The sequence below is a fragment of the Salvelinus alpinus genome, chromosome 35 (assembly GCF_045679555.1).
Source record: "Salvelinus alpinus chromosome 35, SLU_Salpinus.1, whole genome shotgun sequence".
Taxonomy (NCBI): domain Eukaryota; kingdom Metazoa; phylum Chordata; class Actinopteri; order Salmoniformes; family Salmonidae; genus Salvelinus; species Salvelinus alpinus.
The window spans coordinates 19419625-19442042 of record NC_092120.1 but is presented as its reverse complement, the minus strand read 5'-3'; the positions used below and the strand labels follow the sequence as shown (position 1 = coordinate 19442042).

General features: G+C 43.5%; 1 long non-coding RNA gene and 1 pseudogene across 1 annotated transcript; one reads left to right on the top strand and one right to left on the bottom strand.

Annotated features, from left to right (window-relative positions):
- Positions 1-567: 567 nt before the first annotated feature.
- On the bottom strand, positions 568-12567 carry LOC139564135 (UBX domain-containing protein 11-like; annotated as a pseudogene).
- A 5741-nt stretch (positions 12568-18308) lies between these two features.
- On the top strand, positions 18309-21890 carry LOC139564126 (uncharacterized). Its single transcript, XR_011672701.1, has 3 exons — positions 18309-18459; positions 18659-18685; positions 21594-21890. It is a non-coding gene; the product is annotated as an uncharacterized lncRNA (long non-coding RNA).
- The last annotated feature ends 528 nt before the right edge of the window (positions 21891-22418 follow it).

Here is a 22418-nt window from a genome sequence, read left to right as displayed (position 1 = left end):
GAGAAGCAAACCCATGCCCATGTGCAGATACTGTGTGACTGAGAGCGAAGTCTATTTTATTATTTACCTTTATTTAACTAGGCAAGTCAGTTAAGAACAAATTCTTATTTTCAATGACGGCCTAGGAACAGTGGGTTAACTGCCTTGTTCAGGGGCAGAACGACAGATTTGTACCTTGTCAGCTCGGGGATTCGAACTTGCAACCTTTCGGTCCAACGCTCTAACCACTAGGGTACCCCCCCCTGCCGTCTTGCATCTTGCTCATTGCAATATCTGCGGTGCTGCTCGTGCACCGTTATTTCGTTAACTCTACCTTTGTAAGCAGTCATGGTTCAGGTGAATTATCTGCATCCGCATCAATAATTATGCAAGTATTCCTATGGAAATTAGGATTTTTCCCATGTCATGATCCTGAAAAGGATAGTTCTGTATGTAAGTGTTGGCACCCCCTAGTGTGACATCCCTATCAGATCTGAATATACATGCTTATGAAAGTAAATACAGTATTTCATAACCACGAGGAGAGTGACAGGGTGATTGTTGTTCTGTCATTGAGGTGGGCCTGGCTTAGTTCAGAGCAGCATTGGGAGTGAGCCCACAGGAGAGGAGTGTCTGAGTCCTCACTGTACCAGCGCTGTGGGAACGCACTGATGTCATATGCTGGGGCATCTGTCCATCTGAAATTGTGAGGGGGGAGAGAGTTGATGGCACAGGACTGGGCTTTCATAACATGTCAAACCGACTGGGATGCGACTTAGTTCTGGTATGCAGATTGTCACTGATCATTTGGACAAATCGCAATTCCCCATTTAGAGGAGTGGATACTTCACTAGCCTCGTTGGTACATTTTCTAGCACGTCTCCTCCCCCGAGAATTACATTTTTTCAATGTAGGAGGTGGATCAGCTTTAATATTGCAAATAGAAGCCACAATCAATGTAATTGTCTGCATTTACTTATATATATATATATATATATACACACATATTACCAGTCGAAAGTTTGGACACTTACTCATTCAAGGGTTTCTTTATTTTTACTATTTTTTTTACATTGCAGAATAATAGTGAAGACATCAACTATGAAATCACATATGGATTCATGTAATGATGTTAAACAAATCAAAATATATTTAATATTCTTCAAAGTACCCTTTTGCGTTGATTACAGCATTGCACACACTTGGCATTCTCTCAACCAGCGTCACCTGGAATACTTTTCCAACAGTATTGAAGAAGTAACCACAAATGCTAAGCACTTGTTGATCTGCTTTTCCTTCCCTCTGCGGTCCAACTCATCCCAAACCATCTCAATTGGGTTGAGGTCAGGGGATTGTGGAGGCCAGGTCATCTGATGCAGCACTCTATCACTCTCCTCCTTGGTCATAAATCCCTTACACAGCCTGGAGGTGTGTTGGGTCATTGTCCAGTTGAAAAACAAAAGATAGTCCCACTAAGCGCGAACCAGAATGGATGGCGTATAGCTGCAGAATGCTCTGGTAGCTATGCTGGTTGTGTGCCTTGAATTCTAAATAAATCACTGACAATGTCACCAGCAAAGCATCCCCACACCATCACACCACCTCCTCCGTGCTTCACGGTGGTAACCACACATGCGGAGATTATCCGTTCACCTGTCTCACAAAGACACGGCGGTTAAACCAAAAATCTCAAATTTGGACTCATGATTTCCACTGGTGTAATGTCCATTGCTTGTGTTTCTTGGCCCAAGCAAATCTCTTCTTATTATTGGTGTCCTTTTTGTAGTGGTTTCTTTGAATCAATTTGACCATGGCCTGATCCTCTGAACAGTTGATGAGATGTGTCTCTTACTTGAACTCTGAAGCATTTATTTGGGCTGCAATTTCTGAGGCTGGTAACTCTAATGAACTTAATCTCTGCAGCAGAGGTAACGCTGGGACTTCGTTTCCTGTGGCGGCCCTCATGAGAGCCAGTTTCATCATAGCGCTTGATGGTTTTTGCGACTGCACTTCAAGAAATGTTCAAAGTTCTTTAATTGTATATATTGACTGACTGTCAATATGAAATGTCTTAAAGTAATGATGGAATGTCATTTCTCTTTGCTCATTTGAGCTTTTTCCATAATATGGACTTGGTCTTTTAACAAATAGGGCTATCTTCTGTATACCCCCCTACCTTGTCACAACACAACTGATTGGCTCAAACGCATTACGAAAGAAATTCCACAAAGTAACTTTTAACAAGGCACACCTGTTAATTGAAATGCATTCCAGGTGACTGCCTCAAGCTGGTTTAGAGAATGCCAAGAGTGTGCAAAGATGTCATCAAGGGAAAGTGTGGCTACTTTGAAGAACCTACAATATATTTTTATTTGTTGAACATGTTTTTGTTACTACATGATTCCATGTGTTATTTCATAGTTTTGATGTCTTCACTATTATTCTACAATGTAGTAAATAGTACAAATATAGAAAAACCCATGTCAACATTTGACTGGTACTGTATATGTTATCCTTAAAATATATAAATTATATATATATATATATATATATATACACACAGTTGAAGTCGGAAGTTTACATACACTTAGGTTGGAGTCATTAAAACTCGTTTTTCAACATTTCTTGTTAACAAACTATAGTTTTGGCAAGTCGGTTAGGACATCTACTTTGTGCATGGCACAAGTAATTTTACCAACAATTGTTTACGGACAGATTATTTCACTTATAATTCACTGTATCACAATTCCAGTGGGTCAGAAGTTTACATAAACTAAGTTGACTGTGCCTTTAAACAGCTTGGAAAATTCCAGAAAATGTCATGGCTTTAGAAGCTTCTGATAATCTTAATGACATAATTTGAGTCAATTGGAGGTGTACATGTGGATGTATTTCAAGGCCTACCTTCAAACTCAGTGCCTCTTTGCTTGACATCGTGGGAAAATCAAAAGAAATCAGCCCAGACCTCAGAAACAAATGTAGACCTCCACAAGTCTGGTTCATCCTTGGGAGCAATCTCCAAATGCCTGAAGGTAACACGTTCATCTGTACAAATAATAGTATGCGAGTATAAACCCCATGGGACTACGCAGCCGTCATACCTCTCAGGAAGGAGATGCATTCTGTCTCCTAGAGATGAACGTACTTTGGTGTGAAAAGTGCAAATCAATCCTAGAACAACAGCAAAGGACCTTGTGAAGATGCTGGAGGAAACAGGTACAATTATATCTATATCCACAGTAAAAACGAGTCCTATATCAACATAACCTGAAAGGCCGCTCAGCAAGGAAGAAGCCACTGCTCCAAAACCTCCATAAAAAAAGCCAGACTACGATTTGCAACTGCACATGGGGACAAATATCGTACTTTTTGGAGAAATGTCCTCTGGTCTGATGAAACAAAAATAGAACTGTTTGGCCATAATGACAATTGTTATGTTTGGAGGAAAAAGGGGGAAGCTTGCAAGCCGAAGAACACCATCCCAACCGTGAAGCACAGGCGTGGCAGCATCATGTCGTGGGAGTGCTTTGCTGCAGAAGAGACTGGTGCACTTCACAAAATAGATGGCATTATGAGGGAGGGAAATTATGTGGATATATTGAAGCAACATCTCAAGACATCAGTCAGGAAGTTAAAGCTTGGTCGCAAATGGCTCTTCCAAATGGACAATGACCCCAAGCATTCTTCCAAAGTTGTGGCAAAATGGCTTAAGGACAACAAAGTCAAGGTATTAGAGTGGCCATCACAAAGCCCTGATCTCAACCCTATAGAAAATGTGTGGGCAGAACTGAAAAAGTGTGTGTGAGCAAGGAGGCCTACAAACCTGACTCAGTTACACTCTGTCAGGAGGAATGGGCCAAAATTCCCCCAAGTTTTTGTGGGAAGCTTGTGGAAGGCTACCCGAACCATTTGACCCAAGTTAAACAATTTAAAGGCAATACTAATTGAGTTAAACAATTTAAAGGCAATACTAATTGAGTGTATGTAAACTTCTGACCCACTGGGAATGTGATGAAATAAATAAAAGCTGAAATAAATAATTCTCTCTACTATTATCTCTACTATTATTCTGACATTTCACATTCCTTAAAATAAAGTGGTGATCCTAACTGACCTAAAACAGGGGATTTTTACTAGGATAAAATGTCAGAAATTGTGAAAACTGAGTTTAAATGTATTTGGATGAGGTGCATGTAAACTTTCAACTTCAACTGTAGGTGTGTCCAAACTTTTGACTGGTACTGTATATTTTCAACTGTGCTGTTATGTTTCACAAAATTTCTGAACCTACTGTATATACATTTTATGGACACAGTATATTTTACATGAGTTTTCTTGTTTTTTTGTTATTTCTAGTCCCACCATTCAGCTACCCTCAACCCCTCCCAATATAAATATTTGAACACCATCTAGTTTTGATTTCTATTTGCCATATATTTTTCAATTGTGCTGTGACGTTTCAAACAATTACTGAACCTTTCTATTCTCATAGTTTCTACAGATTGTAAATCAAAGAGAAACATTTTTGCTAAGATATTTATATACAGTATTTTATACAATTGATCGATTGTCAATGACTTTTCAGATCACCCAGTAGTGCTATTTGCAGAGTTAACACCAGGTAAATTCCTGAACCTGCGACCAAAAACAAGCTACATATGGACAGTACCAAAACAAATTATGTAATGATTCTGTCTCTTCGCAGCAAAATCTGAAGAGCTGGGATGGTTGTATCCATCATATACAGTGGCTTCGGACCCCTAGACCTTTTTCCACATTTTGTTAGGTTACAGCCTTATTCTAAAATTTATTTAATAGTTTTTTCCCCCTCATTAATCTAAACGCAATACCCCATAATGACAAAGCAAAAACAGGTTTCGAAATGTTTGCTAATTTATGAAAAATAAACATGTTACATTTACATAAGTATTCAGACCCTTTACTCAGTACTTTGTTGAAGCACCTTTGGCAGCAATTACATTCTTGCGTCTTCTTGGGTATGACGGCACACCTGTATTTGGGGAGTTTCTCCTATTCTTCTCTGCAGATCCTGTCAGGTTGGATAGGGAGCGTTGCTGCACAGCTATTTTCAGGTCTCTCCAGAGATGTTCGATCGGGTTTAAGTCCGGGCTCTGACTGGGCACTCAAGGACATTCAGAGATTTGTCCCGAAGCCACTCCGGCGTTGTCTTGGCTGTGTGCTTAGGGTTGTTTTCCTGTTGGAGGGTGAACCTTCGCCCCAGTCTGAGGTCCTGAGCGCTCTGGAGCAGGTTTTCATCAAGGATCTCTCTGTACTTTGCTTTGTTCATCTTTCCCTCAATCCTGACTAGTCTCCCAGTCCCTGCCGCTGAAAAACATCCCCACAGCATGATGCTGCCACCAGCATGCTTCACCGTAGGGATGGTGCCAGGTTTCATCCAGACATGATGCTTGGCATTCATGCCAAAGAGTTGAATCTTGGTTTCATCAGACCAAAGAATCTTGTTTCTCATGTAGTCTTTACGTGCCTTTTGGCGAACTCCAAGCGGGCTGTCATGTGCCTTCTACTGAGGAGTGGCTTCCGTCTGGCCACTCTACCATAAAGGCCTGATAGGTGGAGTGCTGCAGAGATGGTTGTCCTTATGGAAGATTCTCCCATCTCCACAGAGGATATCTGGAGCTCCTTCAGTGACCATCGGGTTCTTGGTCACCTCCCTGACCAAGGCCCTTCTCCCACAATTGCTCAGTTTGGCCAAGCGGCCAGCTCTAGGAAGAGTCTTGGTGGTTCCAAACTTCTTCCATTTAAGAATGATGGAGTCCACTTTGTTCTTGGGGACCTTCAATGCTGCAGAAATGTTTTGGTACCCTTCCCCAGATCTGTGCATCGACACAATCCTTTCTCGGAGCTCTACGGACAATTCCTTCCACCTCATGGCTTGGTTTTTGCTCTGACATACACTGTCAACTGTGGGACCTTATATAGACAGGTGTGTGCCTTTCCAAATCATGCCCAATCAAGTTGTAGTAACATCTCAAGGGTGATCAATGGAAACAAGATGCACCTCAGCTCAACTTTGAGTCTTATAGCAAAGGGTCTGAATACTTATATTTTTAAAACATTTGCAAAACTTTAGAAAAACCTATTTTTGCTTTGTCATTATGGGGGTATTGTGTGTACATATTATTTATTATTCCATTTTAGAATAAGGCTGTAATGTAACAATATGTGGAGAAAGTCAAGGGGTCTGAATACTTTCAGAATGCACTGTATATACTATTCTATTGGTTGCAAGAATTTTGTATAATTTAAATTGAAAAAACTATTAAGTTTTGAGTCTGGTGTCGTTTTGTGTATCAGTTCATAAACCATGTGCCAGGTACATTGAAAATCTCTTCGCAACTATTTTGCAATCTGTATGGCACAGCTGTCCATTTTTTGGTCCTTAAATGAAACTGGTGTACTTTTTTTATTTATCACAATTTTCTTGAACCTATTTTGGTTTTTAATGCAGGGTCGACAGACAAGTTCCTTGCCTTCTCCCTTTTCCATTTGCCTCTTCCATTTTTGCGGTATGCAAGATTTTAGTTCTGGGTGTCCGAGATTAACATGACCCAAAAGTCACTGTGACTAAGATGAAGTACTGTGAACCTGATGGACTTCCTGGGCAAAATACTCTGCACAGCATTTTGTGGTAATGGCTCCCAACCCACCTGTGCTTGTCCAGATACTGGTGCAGGTGACCTATGGTCTCTGAGAAGTGCATTTTCATGATGTTGGTGTGCTCACCCTCCTCTGACTTCACCCTCAGTGTGGTGACATCACGGGCCGTGTTAGGGGGATCAGTCTCATGCAACTCCAACCTGAGTTACAGTAGGAGACAACAGGTTCATAACCCACATTAGCAAATGTGTGTCCCTCTTCCAGGGTCTCCTCTGTCACAAGGTCCCACAAGGCCCCCTAGTGGTGGAAGTGAAAGTATTGTGCATAGTTCTAGACACCTGCATACCTCTCTTTCAAGGCCTGTAGCACTGGTGTGTCTATGAGGGTCACCGCATGGCTGATGGAGCATCAGAAGAGCCCTAAACACAAGACACAGGCATGTACTAACATATAGTATACACGCGTTCATCATCTACAGGTATAAGCAGAAACATGCAACAGATCTCAGTCTCACCTGCAGACTGGCTTTCACTGAGTCCCTGATGTCAATCACTCTACCAGCCTTCACCAACACCTTGGGCAGCCTGTTCAGCAATTGGTCCATTGTCAGTGTTCTGCCTGTGGCGAACTCAATGTTCAAGTCAGAGCAAAATAGGCTTGGGGTGAATCTCAAGTGACATATAGTTCAACCAACTTCAAGTATGAAATCCAATTAATTCATTGATTCCTTGTGTCCTCTCTCCTCGCCTCCTCAAAGAAGATCCAAGGTTTCTTCCCATCTCATGCATGTTCAGGAGGAGGCGAGGAGAGAGGACTCGAGGAATCCCAAAAAATACAATTGAGATTCCACCCCTGCAGTTGGTTCAACTAGAGTGTAAAGTGTTTTTGGGAACAAATTGAAGCGATACAGAGGGGACCGACCGGGTATCTGGGAGACGGCACAGTACGCGTGTTCTAGGCTGTCTGTTGATTTCTCCCCCTCTGTGCATCCAACCACAGCCTGCCCCATCCCAGGGAACTCCGCCCACGGTCGACTCTCTTGGAACTCCTCCTCTCTCCTGTCGTGAACCTGTGTACACCAAAAGACGACGTGCCACTACTCACCACATAACAAACAGGAAATACATTGTCCATGTAGTCAGTTTTCCTACCGTAAGCACATTTGAAATTCACGCGTGCACACAAAGCACACACACACACACACACACACCTGAAAGGGCACCCCATCTGCAAACCTGTCCTGTAGCTCAGAAGGGAAGTATCCGTCCATCAGGTCTTGCATGCACTGCTGTAAAGTCACGAGCGGCAGGGTGTCAGACACACTGGACTGAGATCCAAACGGAGCTTTCTGTACTTAGTTATTCTGTCTGCTACAATCTGAGAGAGAGACAATATATGGAAACATTGAAATCAAAGAATGTTCAGTGAAAATGTATCTAAAGCCATGTCTGGTTCAACTATCTAGTCTGTTTCAGGGCCTGGTCTAGGTATGTTGTACTCTCTCGTAATAGCCTTAACAGTAGCTGATTTGGTTCTGGGTGCTGAGACTATGTACTGACTAGCCAGTCAGAGTGTAGCGAGTATTCCCTATACAGTCTCTGTCTGTACCTGTGTGCTGGCTTCCTGGTAAGAGCGGAAGGGCCCATTGAACATGAAGATGCCATTGCTCTAGAGTCTTAGTGGAATGAGGTGCTGCTGGGCCAGCTGTGCCCCTCTGGACGTGACCCTGACGAAGGACTCTCCCTCCCCAGCCAGGATGTTCAACTGCTGGATGTTCTGGAGCACCAGGTCAAAGTTCATCTGGACGTTTCTCCTGGCCACAGAGGTCTCTGCAAAACACAGGCCACCATAATAAGTGAATGCATAATTAAAGATGTTCTGTTTGAAAACCACCCGGCATCACATGAACACAGCTCTGTAAAACTTTACTGCTGCATTGAAAAAAACATCAAAGTCGTGAAAGAAACCACTCTTCGGTGTTGTTTGGCAGCTGCTTTGTACGGTTGGAAATGGCAGTTTGAAGATGTGATTTGATTAGGTTTCACTTCACGTGTATATTGAAAGTCAGGCCTAAGGTGAGGATTAGTGGGTTACTGAGTACTGGGGCTGCCTGTTAAGGAGGGTGTACTGTTACAGCATGTTCAGATAGAAATGTATCATGTAGAAAGAATATGACTGTCAGAATAGGGAATCTTAGCAGCTCTATTAACTGCTTTTTCAGTCACTGCAGGCTTCCCTTTGTGGTCTCAAACTGGTCTTGAATGTACAAAAAACTCAATTCAAGACCTTTACCAGAGCTAGAACTCTGCCATAGAAGGTTAGCATTGTCACATCTGGTGGATTAACCATTAAAAAAGTGTCATCCTACAAATACCTAGGTATTTGGTTGGATGACAAGTTGTCCTTTAAAGTTCATGTGGATGATCTTGTGACAAAGCTTAAATTGAAATTGGGTTTTTATTTTCGTAATAAGGCTTGCTTCCCGCTTATGGCTAGAAAGAAGCTTGTTCAGGCCACTTTTCTCTCTGTAATTGATTATGGTGACTTGTTGTATATGCATGCAACCTCCTCTGTCTTAGAGACTGGACTCTGTTAATCATGCATCCTTGCACTTTATTACAAATGCCAAGTCACTTACCCACCATTGCACATTGTACCAAGTGGTAGGTTGGACCTCACTTTATATGCGCAGAAAGATACATTTGTATGTGTTCATCTACAAAGCCCTTCTGGGTAAACTCCCTCTTTACCTCTGTAGTCTGGTCTCCTTCACCACCAGCAGGTAAACTCCCTCTTTACCTCTGTAGTCTGGTCTCCTTCACCACCAGCAGTTACCATACCATGTTAGGTGGTTGCTACTAAAAGTCCCCAGAACATTCACAGTATTAGGCAAGACTGCCTTCTCTTTTTGTGCACCAGACTCATGGAATAATCTACAATCCATGCTTCATCTAGATATGTTAGTGCCACTGAACGAATTTAAAATATTGACGGGAGACTCTGTTACAGAGGAGTGTAAATGCTTTTTTTAGGCTGGATCATGTTGTATTGTATTGTTGTATGTTTTAATTATGTAATGTAATAATTGTTGCTGCTTTCTTGGCCAGGTCTCCCTTGAAAAAGAGACTCTGGGTCTCAATGGGCTTTTCCTGGTTAAATGTCTATCTGCAACATAAGGTTCAGCACTTAATACGGCCCTGGTTTCTTTACCTGGCTGCCACCCCTCAGAGCTCTGGGTCTGCTCAGCTTCCTTTACTTCCTGTTGTGTTGAACTCCTCTCCGCACCCTAGATCATGCTGTACTCATGCTGTACTCATTCAGAAACCACTGAGTGGTTAAAAAACCCACTGTGAATTTAAAAAAAAAACTTTTCAGTGACATTGGTTAAAGAGGTGAACTAAACTATAGAACAGACTTAAATATGAGTCAACCACCACAACTCAACTTCTATGTTATACTGTATGTAGAAAAGTTCAAGTCTAAATTGGACAAGCACTGACTTCGTAAGATATATTGTGAATCACACAGACACAGGTTCGTGCTTCCATGGCTTTCAATACAGTGCGGTCCATCCATGTCTGTGCAATGTACCAAACTGTTAGCTGAGGACCAAAAAAGACATTGCAACAAAAACATTGCTCCGTTGTATCACCATGGCGATGAGAACACTGTATAGGCCTAGATGGGGCTGTATTTCTATAAATATATGAATACTAGACCTATGTGTGTTGTGACTGGAGCTCTGTGGTTCCAGAACTGTGTGAGATATACGATAGGCTGAAATAACTTTTTCCCCATTTTGTTACGTTACAGCCTTAATCTAAAATAGATTAAATAGCTTTTTTCCCCCTCATCAATCTACACACAAAACCCCATAATTACAAAGCAAAAACAGGTTTTTAGAAATTGTAGAAAATGTATAAATCATATTTTTTTACTGAAATATCACATTTATGTAAGTATTCAGACTCTTTACTCAGTACTTTGTTGAAGCACCATTGGCAGCGATTACAGCCTTGAGTCTTCTTGCGTATGACGCAACAAGCTTGGCACACCTGTATTTGGGGAGTTTCTCCCATTCTTCTCTGCAGATCCTCTGAACCTCTGTCAGGTTGGATGTGGAGCATCGCTGCACAGATATTTTCAGGTCTCTCCAGAGACGTTCGATCGGGTTTAAGTCCGGGCTCTGGCTGGGCCACTCAAGGACATTCAGAGACTTGTCCCAAAGCCACTCCTGCATTGTCTTGGCTGTGTGCTTAGGGTTGTTGTCCTGTTGGAAGCTGAACCCTCGCCCCAGTCTGAGTTCCTGAGCGCTCTGGAGCAGGTTTTCATCGAGGATCTCTCTGCTCCGTTCATCTTTCCCTCGATCCTGACTAGTCTCCCAGTCCCTGCCACTGAAAACATCCCCACAGTATGATGCTGCCACCACCATGCTTCACCGTAGGGATGGTTCCAGGTTTCCTCCATACGTGATGCTTGACTTTCAGGCCAAATAGTTCAAGAGTGATTATCGGGTTCTTGGCACCTCCCTGACCAAGGCCCTTCTCCAACGTTTGGCCGGGCGGCCAGCTCTAGGAAGAGTCTTGGTGGTTCCAAACTTCTTCCATTTAAGAATGATGGAGGCCACTGTGTTCTTGGGGACCTTCAATGCTGCAGAAATTTTTTGATACCCCTCCCCAGATCTGTGCCTCGACACAATCCTGTCACGGAGCTCTACGGACAATTCCTTTTTGCTCTGACATGCACTGTCAACTGTGGGACCTTATATAGACAGGTGTGTGCCTTTCCAAATCATGTCCAATCAATTGAATTTACCACAGGTGGACTCCAATCAAGTTGTAGAAACATCTCAAGGATGATCAATGGAAACAGGATGCACCTGAGCTCAACTTCGAGTCTCATAGCAAAAGGTCTGAATACTTATGTAAATAAAGTATTTTCTACAAACATTTCGAAAAACCTGTTTTTGCTTTGTCATTATGGGGTATTGTGTGTAGATGAGAGAAAAAAAACTATTTAATAAATTTTACAATAAGTCTGTAACGTAACAAAATGTGGAAAAAGTCAAGGGGTCTGAATACTTTCTGAATGCGCTGTATACCGTATATTCCTTTGGCGAAACATTTCATGGGTAGTTGAGGTAGTTAATTACTTTTTTGCCATGTTGCAGTGTAGCTAACTACTGAAAAGACTACGAAGATTTGAATTTAGGTAAACTACCACCAAGCTACTGCAAAATGTAGGTAAATGACTATTTCAATGACATAGTGGAACTACTCCCAAACACTGTCTGTTTTCAACTCGACAGCACAACTTTGGAAAATATGTGGCTGTTTGAGGAGGTCTCTTATTACCTCATCACACAAACTATAATAACTATCTTGTCATTCAATATATGAGAAGTGTCTTATACAATCCATAGTATAAGGAATCTCTTGTCAAGCAAACTATAAGGAACAAAGGTCAACTATAGAATACCAATGCAACATCCACACATTCACACGTTTGGCAGATTTTGTGTAGAAAACATTTACCGGCACCTTTTAGCTACTGCTCACACATACTGTAGCAGGAATATGTGTAGACTTAACACTTGTACGACAGGCATCCTGTATGTACAACTTCATCAGCATTCTGTGGTTGAGCTTTCCTTTAAAATGCATGCTTTTGATTGGGTGTTGTGGAGGATCACAGAGGTTGATGTGGTTGAGGTCGATTTCAGATCTAACCAAAACCCTTGTCACAGGAGCTCGATGCAGAGTTGTTACCGTTTTTTTCCATCGATTGCAACGGAAAGTCGCTCTGGATAAGTGTGTGCTGAATGACTCAAATGTAATGTACAATGTAATTTGTATGTCTGAAGGTGTGTCGTACTTGGCTCCCCTTGTGGTCAACGTTCAGGGCTTGGGTCTTCACCTTGGTCTCCAGCAGGGTCAGCATCTGTATCATGGAGGGCATTAGCTCAAAATCACTAAGGGGTGGCACCTGTAGGGTTCAGTCAGAATTCACTAGATCAGGCAGCGCAATACCTGTATAATAAAGGCTACTGTATGACACTCGGAAGATGGGGGGGTTTTTTCCCCCAAAGAGTCTTCTGGCACAGTGATGCATTGTTACTGATTCTGAGAACACTCTGTTTGTTACTGTCCATTATCAGAAACCCAAGCTGTCTTTTTTGAAACCCACATTTGTGACCACAGTGCTGTATTAGGAAAATGAGACACTTTATTTTGTGGTCCATGCACACAACATACAAATCTAACAACCATGCATGAGATTTCCAGTGTTATCGAAATTGTATGTGCTCACTGCACTTATTTCGATCGTGACGGATGTGACGTTGGTTGTGGTTGTGAATATTTCAGCACAGGGAAAGTTGCAAGGACATCAAAGAAACGTACAAAAGGAGTTGCTTTTCCTTTGTTTGGCCTTTGATTTGGAAGGACAGGCAATATCAGTGGCTTGAGTCTGAGGCGTAGGGTGATTCAAAGTAGATACATCATTCAGCAGAGTAGCTTCATATTCTAAAGAAAAAATAAGAAAAAAAAAAAAAAAAACAGAATGACCCCAGGTTTTTAAAGAACTATATTCAGAGGCAGCATAGGTTTCAAATCATTGGATATCTCATAGTTAGACTATAGCAGGTGTCACGCCCTGGCCTTAGTATTCTTTGTTTTCTTAATTATTTTGGTTAGGTCAGGGTGTGACATGGGGAATGTATGTGGTTTTTGTAGTGTTTAGGGGGTTTATTAGAGTAGTTGGGTTTATGTTTAGTATAGTAGTCTAGCTGTGTCTATGGTTGAGTGTAGGTATCTAGGAAAGTCTATGGTTGCCTGAATTGGGTCTCAATTAGAGACAGCTGCTTATTGTTGTCTCTGATTGGGAGCCATATTTAAGGCAACCATAGGCTTTAGCTGTTTGTGGGGAATTGTCTATGTTGAACGTAAGTAGTTTGTGTGTGCACTTGCGTTTGTAGCTTCACGGTCGTTTGTTGTTTTTGTATAGTTTGTATAAGTGTTTCGTTTCATGTTCATCGTTATAATAAAAGAAGATGGCTTATTTTCCACATGCTGCGTTTTGGTCCGTCTCTCCTCCACACGATCGTAACAGAATTCCCCACCAACATCGGATCAAGCAGCGTGTGCAACAACAACAGGACCCACCTACACAGGACTATTGGAATTGGGAGGAAATTCTGGACCGCGAAGTACCAGGAGAATATAACCGCCCCAAAGCTGAGCTGGAGGCAGCGAAAGCAGAGAGGCGGAGATATGAGGAGGCAGCAAGGAAACAAGGCTGGAAGCCCGTAAGTCAAACCCAAAAATTTCTTGGGGGGGGGGGGGCTCTCGGGTAGTTTAGTTGGGTCAGTCGGGAGACGTGAGCCAACTCCTCCTGCTTACCGTAAGGAGCCGGTGAGGGCGGATTTGGAGGAGAGTGACGCAGAGACAGTAAAGGAGTTAATGGAGAAATTGGAGGAAAGAGTTATGAGGGATGTATTGGTTTGGTGCATGAGGCACGGCATCCGTCCGAATGAACGTGTTGGTGATTTAATGTCACCGGGAACAGCTCTCCATACTCGTCCTGAGGTGCGTGCTAGCCGTCTGGTTAAGACAGTGCCTACAGCACGCACAAAGCCTCCTATGCGTCTCCAGAGTCCTGTGCGTCCTGTTACTGCTCCTTGCACTAGCCCTGTGGTGTGTGTTCCCAGCCCAGTACCACCAGTGCTGACACCAGGCTTCCAGTGCGTCTCCAGAGCCCTGTTCCTCCTCCACGCACTCTCCCTGTGGTGCGTGTCTCCAGCCCAGTGCCTCCAGTCCCGGCACCACGCACCAAGCCTCCTGTGCGTCTCCAGAGCCCTGTATGCACTGATCCTTCTCCCCGCACTCGTCCTGAGGTGCGTGCCCTCAGCCCGGTACCACCAGTTCTGGTACCACGCACCAGTCCTATAGTGCGCCTTGAGAACTCAGTGTGCCCTGTTGTTGTTCCCCGCACTAGCCTGAAGGTGCGTGTCCTTAGCCCGGTACCTCCAGTTCCGGCACCACGCACCAGGTCTACAGTGCGTCTCAGCCGGCCTGAACTGCCCGTCTGCCCAACGGCGCCTGAACTGCCCGTCTGCCCAACGGCGCCTGAACTGCCCGTCTGCCCAACGGCGCCTGAACTGCCCGTCTGCCCAACGCCGTCTGAACTGTCCGTCTGCCAAGTGCCGCATGAGCTGCCCGTCTGTATTGAGCCTTCAAAGCCGCCCGTCTGCCATGAGCCTGCAAAGCCGCCCGTCTGCCATGAGCCTACAGAGCCGTCCGCCAGACAGGAGCCGCTAGAGCCTTCCGCCAGACAGGAGCCGCCAGAGCCTTCCGCCAGACAGGAGCCGCCAGAGCCTTCCGCCAGACCGGATCAGCCAGAGCCTTCCGCCAGACCGGATCAGCCAGAGCCTTCCGCCAGACCGGATCAGCCAGAGCCTTCCGCCAGACCGGATCAGCCAGAGCCTTCCGCCAGACCGGATCAGCCAGAGCCTTCCGCCAGACCGGATCAGCCAGAGCCTTCCGCCAGACCGGATCAGCCAGAGCCTTCCGCCAGACCGGATCAGCCAGAGCCTTCCGCCAGACCGGATCAGCCAGAGCCTTCCGCCAGACCGGATCAGCCAGAGCCTTCCGCCAGACCGGATCAGCCAGAGCCTTCCGCCAGACCGGATCAGCCAGAGCCTTCCGCCAGACCGGATCAGCATGAGCCAGACCGGATCAGCATGAGCCATCCGTCTCCCCAGCGCCGTCTGAGCCATCCGTCTCCCCAGCGCCGTCTGAGCCATCCGTCTCCCCAGCGCCGTCTGAGCCATCCGTCTGCCCAGCGCCGCCAACCAGACAGGATCTGCCAGCGCCGCCAACCAGACAGGATCTGCCAGAGCCGCCAACCAGACAGGATCTGCCAGAGCCGCCAACCAGACAGGATCTGCCAGAGCCGCCAACCAGACAGGATCTGCCAGAGCCGCCAACCAGACAGGATCTGCCAGAGCCGCCAACCAGACAGGATCTGCCAGAGCCGCCAGCGAGCCATGAGCGTCCAGAGCCGCCAGCGAGCCATGAGCGTCCAGAACCGCCAGCGAGCCATGAGCGTCCAGAACCGCCAGCGAGCCATGAGCGTCCAGAACCGCCAGCGAGCCATGAGCGTCCAGAACCGCCAGCGAGCCATGACCAGCCAGAGCCGCCAGCGAGCCATGAGCGTCCAGAGCCGTCAGCGAGCCATGAGCGTCCAGAGCCGTCAGCGAGCCATGACCAGCCAGAGCCGTCAGCGAGCCATGACCAGCCAGAGCCGTCAGCGAGCCAGGATCCGCCAGAGCCGTCAGCCAGCCAGGATCCGCCAGAGCCAGCCAGCCAGGATCCGCCAGAGCCAGCCAGCCAGGATCCGCCAGAGCCGTCAGCCAGCCAGGATCCGCCAGAGCCAGCCAGCCAGGATCCGCCAGCCAGCCCGGTGTTGTCCCTCAGTCCGGAGCTGCCCTCCCTCAGTCCGGAGCTGCCCCTTATCCTGGTGCTGCCCCTTATCCTGGTGCTGCCCCTTATCCTGGTGCTGCCCCTTATCCTGGTGCTGCCACTTATCCTGGTGTTGCCACTTAGTCCGGTGCTGCCCCTTAATCCAGTGGGGTTAATTTGGAGGGTGGCCATTTGGAGGAGGATACGAAAGCGGGTAGTGACTATGGTGGGGTGGGGACCACGACCAGCACCAGAGCCGCCACCGTGGACAGACGCCCACCCAGACCCTCCCCTAGACTTTATGCTGGTGCGCACGGAGTTCGCACCTTGAGGGGGGGGGGATTATGTCACGCCCTGGCCTTAGTATTCTTTGTTTTCTTTATTATTTTAGTTAGGTCAGGGTGTGACATGGGGAATGTATGTGGTTTTTGTAGTGTTTAGGGGGTTTATTAGAGTAGTTGGGTTTATGTTTAGTATAGTAGTCTAGCTGTGTCTATGGTTGAGTGTAGGTATCTAGGAAAGTCTATGGTTGCCTGAATTGGGTCTCAATTAGAGACAGCTGCTTATTGTTGTCTCTGATTGGGAGCCATATTTAAGGCAACCATAGGCTTTAGCTGTTTGTGGGGAATTGTCTATGTTGAACGTAAGTAGTTTGTGTGTGCACTTGCGTTTGTAGCTTCACGGTCGTTTGTTGTTTTTGTATAAGTGTTTCGTTTCATGTTCATCTTCGTCGTTATAATAAAAGAAGATGGCTTATTTTCCACATGCTGCGTTTTGGTCCGTCTCTCCTCCACACGATCGTAACAGCAGGATTCCCCAACTGGCGGCCCGCTGGACGAATTCGGCCCGTCGGTGATTTTATTTGGCCATCCAAGTTTTATGAGCAATAAATAATACTAAAATGTTTTTTTGTTTTTGTTGTTGTTCATAAACGACTAAACACCAGCAAATCAGCTCCAAGTGATTTTAATTATGGAAATCTATTCCAAAGTATTCCCACGCACCAGAGAGATATGTGATCTTATACAAATGTTAGCAAGGTTTGAAATTATTATGATTAGTAAAATAGTATATCTTCTTGTGGTCAATTTGCAGTCTACAAATGATTTGTAATATATTCCGCCCCCTCCCTGACCATCTGCTCTAGAAAATAATCTGCTTTTAAATACCTTCATTCCATACCTGCAAATGGATTCTCCTTGAAAGGCACGCATCTCTTATTTGAGCAAAATTAGCAATCATCAGTAACGCAAATAAACATGGACATCCATCTAATTGCAATACTTTTTGTCTTGGAAAAGATCCACTTTGTTTTCTCTCGAACATACCCTTGCTGGTTCATGGGCCCAGGAAGAGGAACCTGTCGGTTTTTCCCCAACATTGAAAGTGGTGAGCTCATCTCCTCACATTCATAAAACACTTGGGTTCGATAGGATGCACAAATGGCTAGCAGACTAGTTTACGGAGGTCATTTTGTGATTCAACAACGAATGTAAAAAACACAATATTTATGAGCACCTGGCTGACATTGACATGGTTGACGTGCAAGCACATAGCATCTAAAAACACGAAATAAATGTCCTGAAAGTCTACACTTGTTTCAGTTATTAAACTCAATAAACGAAAGTAACTTTTATTTGCCATGCAATGAATTTCTAATTACTTACAAGTGAATGGCTCTAGATTCTGTAGGTTGGAATATTATTACTAAATGATTATTTGGAGTTCATTGCGATTGTTAACGTGGATCGTGACATTTCAGTGGCTCGTTGCTGGTTCCAGAATTCAATACACCCTCTTTCCAGCCGTGAGGAACCCGCCAAAGGGATACGTTGTAATTCAAAGTGATACATTGTAATTCAAAGTATGACATTGTAATCAGCCATCGACAAACCTTGACATGAATTGAACGATGTATCCAAACACCAGTCTACTTTTATTTCAAAAGTTGTCACACACCTAGCCCTGGATCAGACCACATACTAGGCATGCTATACAAAACACAACAACACAATACAATAACCTACAATACAATGTAACACGATACAATAAATAGGCTATCGACCTATATGGAAAAATAGAAGAATAGAAAAATACCCATCTGTTTCATTCGTGCCAAATAATTTGTAGGCCCTATTAAAGTGAATTTACACTGCTCATGACTGTAAAACAAATGTCTGTTCTTGTGCACATGCAGTCATGGTGCACACACCCCTTTCAGACCCATCCTCTTCTAGCTGAAATAGACACAGATACACTTTTGCTGTTCAGAGACTCAACCCTCTTCAACATGAACAAAGCTCTGTTCTGTGCTGTCTTCTTCTTGCTGGTGCTTTCTGTGTTCACAGAGTCCATGGAGGGGATCCAACCAAACCCCAAGGTAAGAACCAACATATCAGTATTAAGTAGAGATTAAACATTAATTGTAGAGTTCATCAATGTAGAGGTCAGAAATTGTATACATAGCATCAATAGCACCAACTTGTGGTGATTAGTTTCCAGGTATTGTGTTAACATTTAGGTAACAGCCTAAAGTGTTGTGAAATGTCTAAAATGGTCCTATGTCCTTCGTCTTTCAGGCGAATGTAACCAGCGTCCCTGGCAAGGTATTCCCATTTTTTACAAATTGATTGAGCTAATCAGTGAATTGGAGATAGAGAGGGGAATTGTAAACTAAGAAAGTGTCTATAGGCCTACCCACCATAAGGGTTGTTCTTGAATTGCGGTGTTATTTGGGTGTGGCATTTTGGAGGAGAAAAAAATGAACTTCATTTTTCTCTATTTTTTTAAATTAAATGTATTGGGTACATCTTCCCATTGTAAATGAACTAATATGGTAGCTTAATGACTTTTAATAATGTTTTACTAGTATGATAACATCGTGCCACCAGCAGGAGTAGTTACACCAGTGACGGTAACTCCAATGGCAACATTTTGGTAATTGAGGATTTTCGAAAATGGAGGGCACAGATGCTCGAATCTAAGGTCATTAAAACGTAAAAAATAATTGACCAACGTGTTTTTGATTCATAGTTTTGCTCACAGTGTAATTTCCCTTCATTTAACATTTGTAACACCAATTACTCTATTTAGACACACCAAATGATCAATGGAATCCTCAAATGTATGAGACACTAAAAGGGTGTGATTAGCTAATAATTGTATTTAATATAGACCTTTCCAGTGCAACACTTTTCCACTGGAGGTCAATGCAAGGTCCTTGTAAATCTTTGTAATGAGTGATTTTCAAGGTGGTTACACCAATGGTGATAAAACTTAGGGACACGTATTATATTTGTAAAAATAGTAATAGCCTGTTTTGTTTTTATTGATAAGTACAATATACAGTTGATGTCGGAAGTTTACATACACCTCAGCCAAATACATTTAAACTCAGTTTTTCACAATTCCTGACATTTAATCCTAGTAAAAATTCCCCTGTCTTAGGCCAGTTAGGATCACCACTTTATTTTAAGAATGTGAAATGTCAGAATAATAGTAGAGAGAAAGATTTATTTCAGCTTTTATTTCTTTCATCACATTCCCATGGTTCAGAAGTTTACATACACTCAATTAGTATTTGGTAGCATTGCCTTTAAATTGTTTAACTAGGGTCAAACATTTCGGGTAGCCTTCCACAAGCTTCTCACAATAAGTTGGGTGAATTTTGGCCCATTCCTCCTGACAGAGCTGGTGTAACTGAGTCAGGTTTGTAGGCCTCCTTGCTCGCACATGCTTTTTCAATTCTGCCCACAAATTTTTTATAGGATTGAGGTCAGGGCTTTGTGATGGCCACTCCAATACCTTGACTTTGTTGTCCTTAAGCCATTTTGCCACAACTTTGGAAGTATGCTTGGGGTCATTGTTCATTTGGAAGACCCATTTGCGACCAAGCTTTAACTTCCTGACTGATGTCTTAAGATGTTGCTTCAATATATCCACATAATTTTCCTCCCTCATGATGCCATCTATTTTGTGAAGTGCACCAGTGAAGTGCACCATGCAGCAAAGCACCCCCACAACATGATGCTGCCACGCCTGTGCTTCATGGTTGGGATGGTGTTCTTCGGCTTGCAAGCATCCCCCTTTTTCCTCCGAACATAACAATGGTCAATATGGCCAAACAATTCTATTTTTGTTTCATCAGACCAGAGGACATTTGTCCAAAAAGTACAATCTTTGTCCCCATGTGCAGTTGCAAACTGTAGTCAGACTTTTTTATTGCGGTTTTGGAGCAGTGGCTTCTTCCTTGCTGAGCGGCCTTTCAGGTTATGTCAATATAGGACTTGTTTTACTGTGGATATAGATACTTTTGTACCTGTTTCCTCCAGCACCTTTGCTGTTGTTCTGAGATTGATTTGCACTTTTCGCACCAAAGTACGTTCATCTCTAAGAGACAGAACGCGTCTCCTTCCTGAACGGTATGACGGCTGTGTGGTCCCATGGTGTTTATACTTGCGTACTATTGTTTGTACAGATGAAAGTGGTACCTTCAGGCATTTGGAAATTGCTCCCAAGGATGAACCAGACTTGTGGAGGTCTACAATTTTTTTCTGAGGTCTTGGCTGATTTCTTTTGATTTTCCCATGATGTCAAGCAAAGAGGCACTGAGTTTGAAGGTAGGCCTTGAAATACATCCACAGGTGCACCTCCAATTGACTCAAATGATGTCAATTAGCCTATCAGAGGCTTCTAAAGCCATGACATAATTTTCTGGAATTTTCCAAGCTGTTTAAAGACACAGTGAATTTCGTGTATGTAAACTTCTGACCCACTGGAATTGTGATACAGTGAATTATAAGTGAAATAATCTGTCTGTTAACAATTGTTGGAAAATTACTTGTGTCATGCACAAAGTAGATGTCATAACCGACTTGCCAAAACTATAGTTTGTTAACAAGAAATTTGTGGAGTGGTTGCTAAATGAGTTTTAATGACTCCAACCTAAGTGTATGTAAACTTCCGACTTCAACTGTATGTAATGCTTTTGTTAACTTTCTAGAATTCAAAAATAATACATAGATTGACAGCTTTAAATCCCCCAAAATATGTCACTATAACTGTACATTAAACAATGCATAAACATAACGTTTTGCATTATAAAGCACTTGCAGTATGTTTTATGACTGATAAACAGTCCGATTTAAACAGAAAACATGTATAATGTGTAACTATTTGTCATTTTGAAGTGTTTTTTCGTTGGATGTGAATGCCACCGCAATTCAAGACCGACCCATAAAGGGTTCTTCGGCTGTCCCAGAGAACCATGTTTGGTTCCAGGTAGAATCTTATCACCAAAGGGTTATTAAAAGGTTATACCATGGTTTGTTGGATAAGTTGGGTTCTACATTGGTTCTACATGGAGCCAAAAAGGGTTCTCATACAGGGACAGCAAAAGAACCCTTTATGGTTCTAGATAGCCCCTTTTCTAAGAGTGTAGAAATTCAGTTCTTTCTCTCTCTTTATCTCTCTCTCTCTGTCTCTCTCTCTCTCTTCCCTCTATCTTCTCTGTAGGCATCGGCAAGCACCTTGACACTTCCGTTGTTGCTGCAGTTGGTGCTGATGGTTGCACCTGCCTTACTTCAAACTCTGCTGTAGCACTTGCTATGCTCTCCTTCCACAAGACTCTGCAGAACTTCTGCGAGAACGGGCGCAACAACAATAACAATAGCTTCAATGACTAGGCCTACTATATTTACCGGTGCTGTAGACCCTAGCTGACCCGTTTCCCTGATTGAACACCATGAAATTCTTAACCCAAATGATCTTGTAATAATCATACAGATACAGAAATAAATGTGTGTATCTACACTCTTCTTGATATTTTCTTTCTCTGTCTGATAGATGGAGCCATATGCAGACTATGCCCATGACATATTGTGGGCTAGCGATAGGCTAGGCCTTGAACATAACTGACAAAACGTTGATAGTGCCGCAAAACGCACAGCAGGACATAGAAGAGACAAGATGTCAAATGAAAAGCAATACCTCCACCTGGTTTCAAAAATGCTTTCACACATACAATATTGAAAGTCCATACCCCCTTGAACTTTCATTTATTCATTTGGCATTACATAGTGGGATTGAATTATATTTCATCGTAATTTTTTGCCATTGATCTACACAAAATACTCCATAATGTCAAAGTGAAAAGAAAATTCTACACATTTGTACAAATTAATAGAACATGTGTAACTAAACAATAGTTGTCGCATAAGTATTTACCCTCTTTGTTTAGGCAATCCTAAATTAGTTTCTAAGTAAAATTTGGGGCTACTCCCGAGTGGCGCATCTGTCTAAAGCTGCATCGCAGTGCTTGAGGCGTCACTACAGAACCGG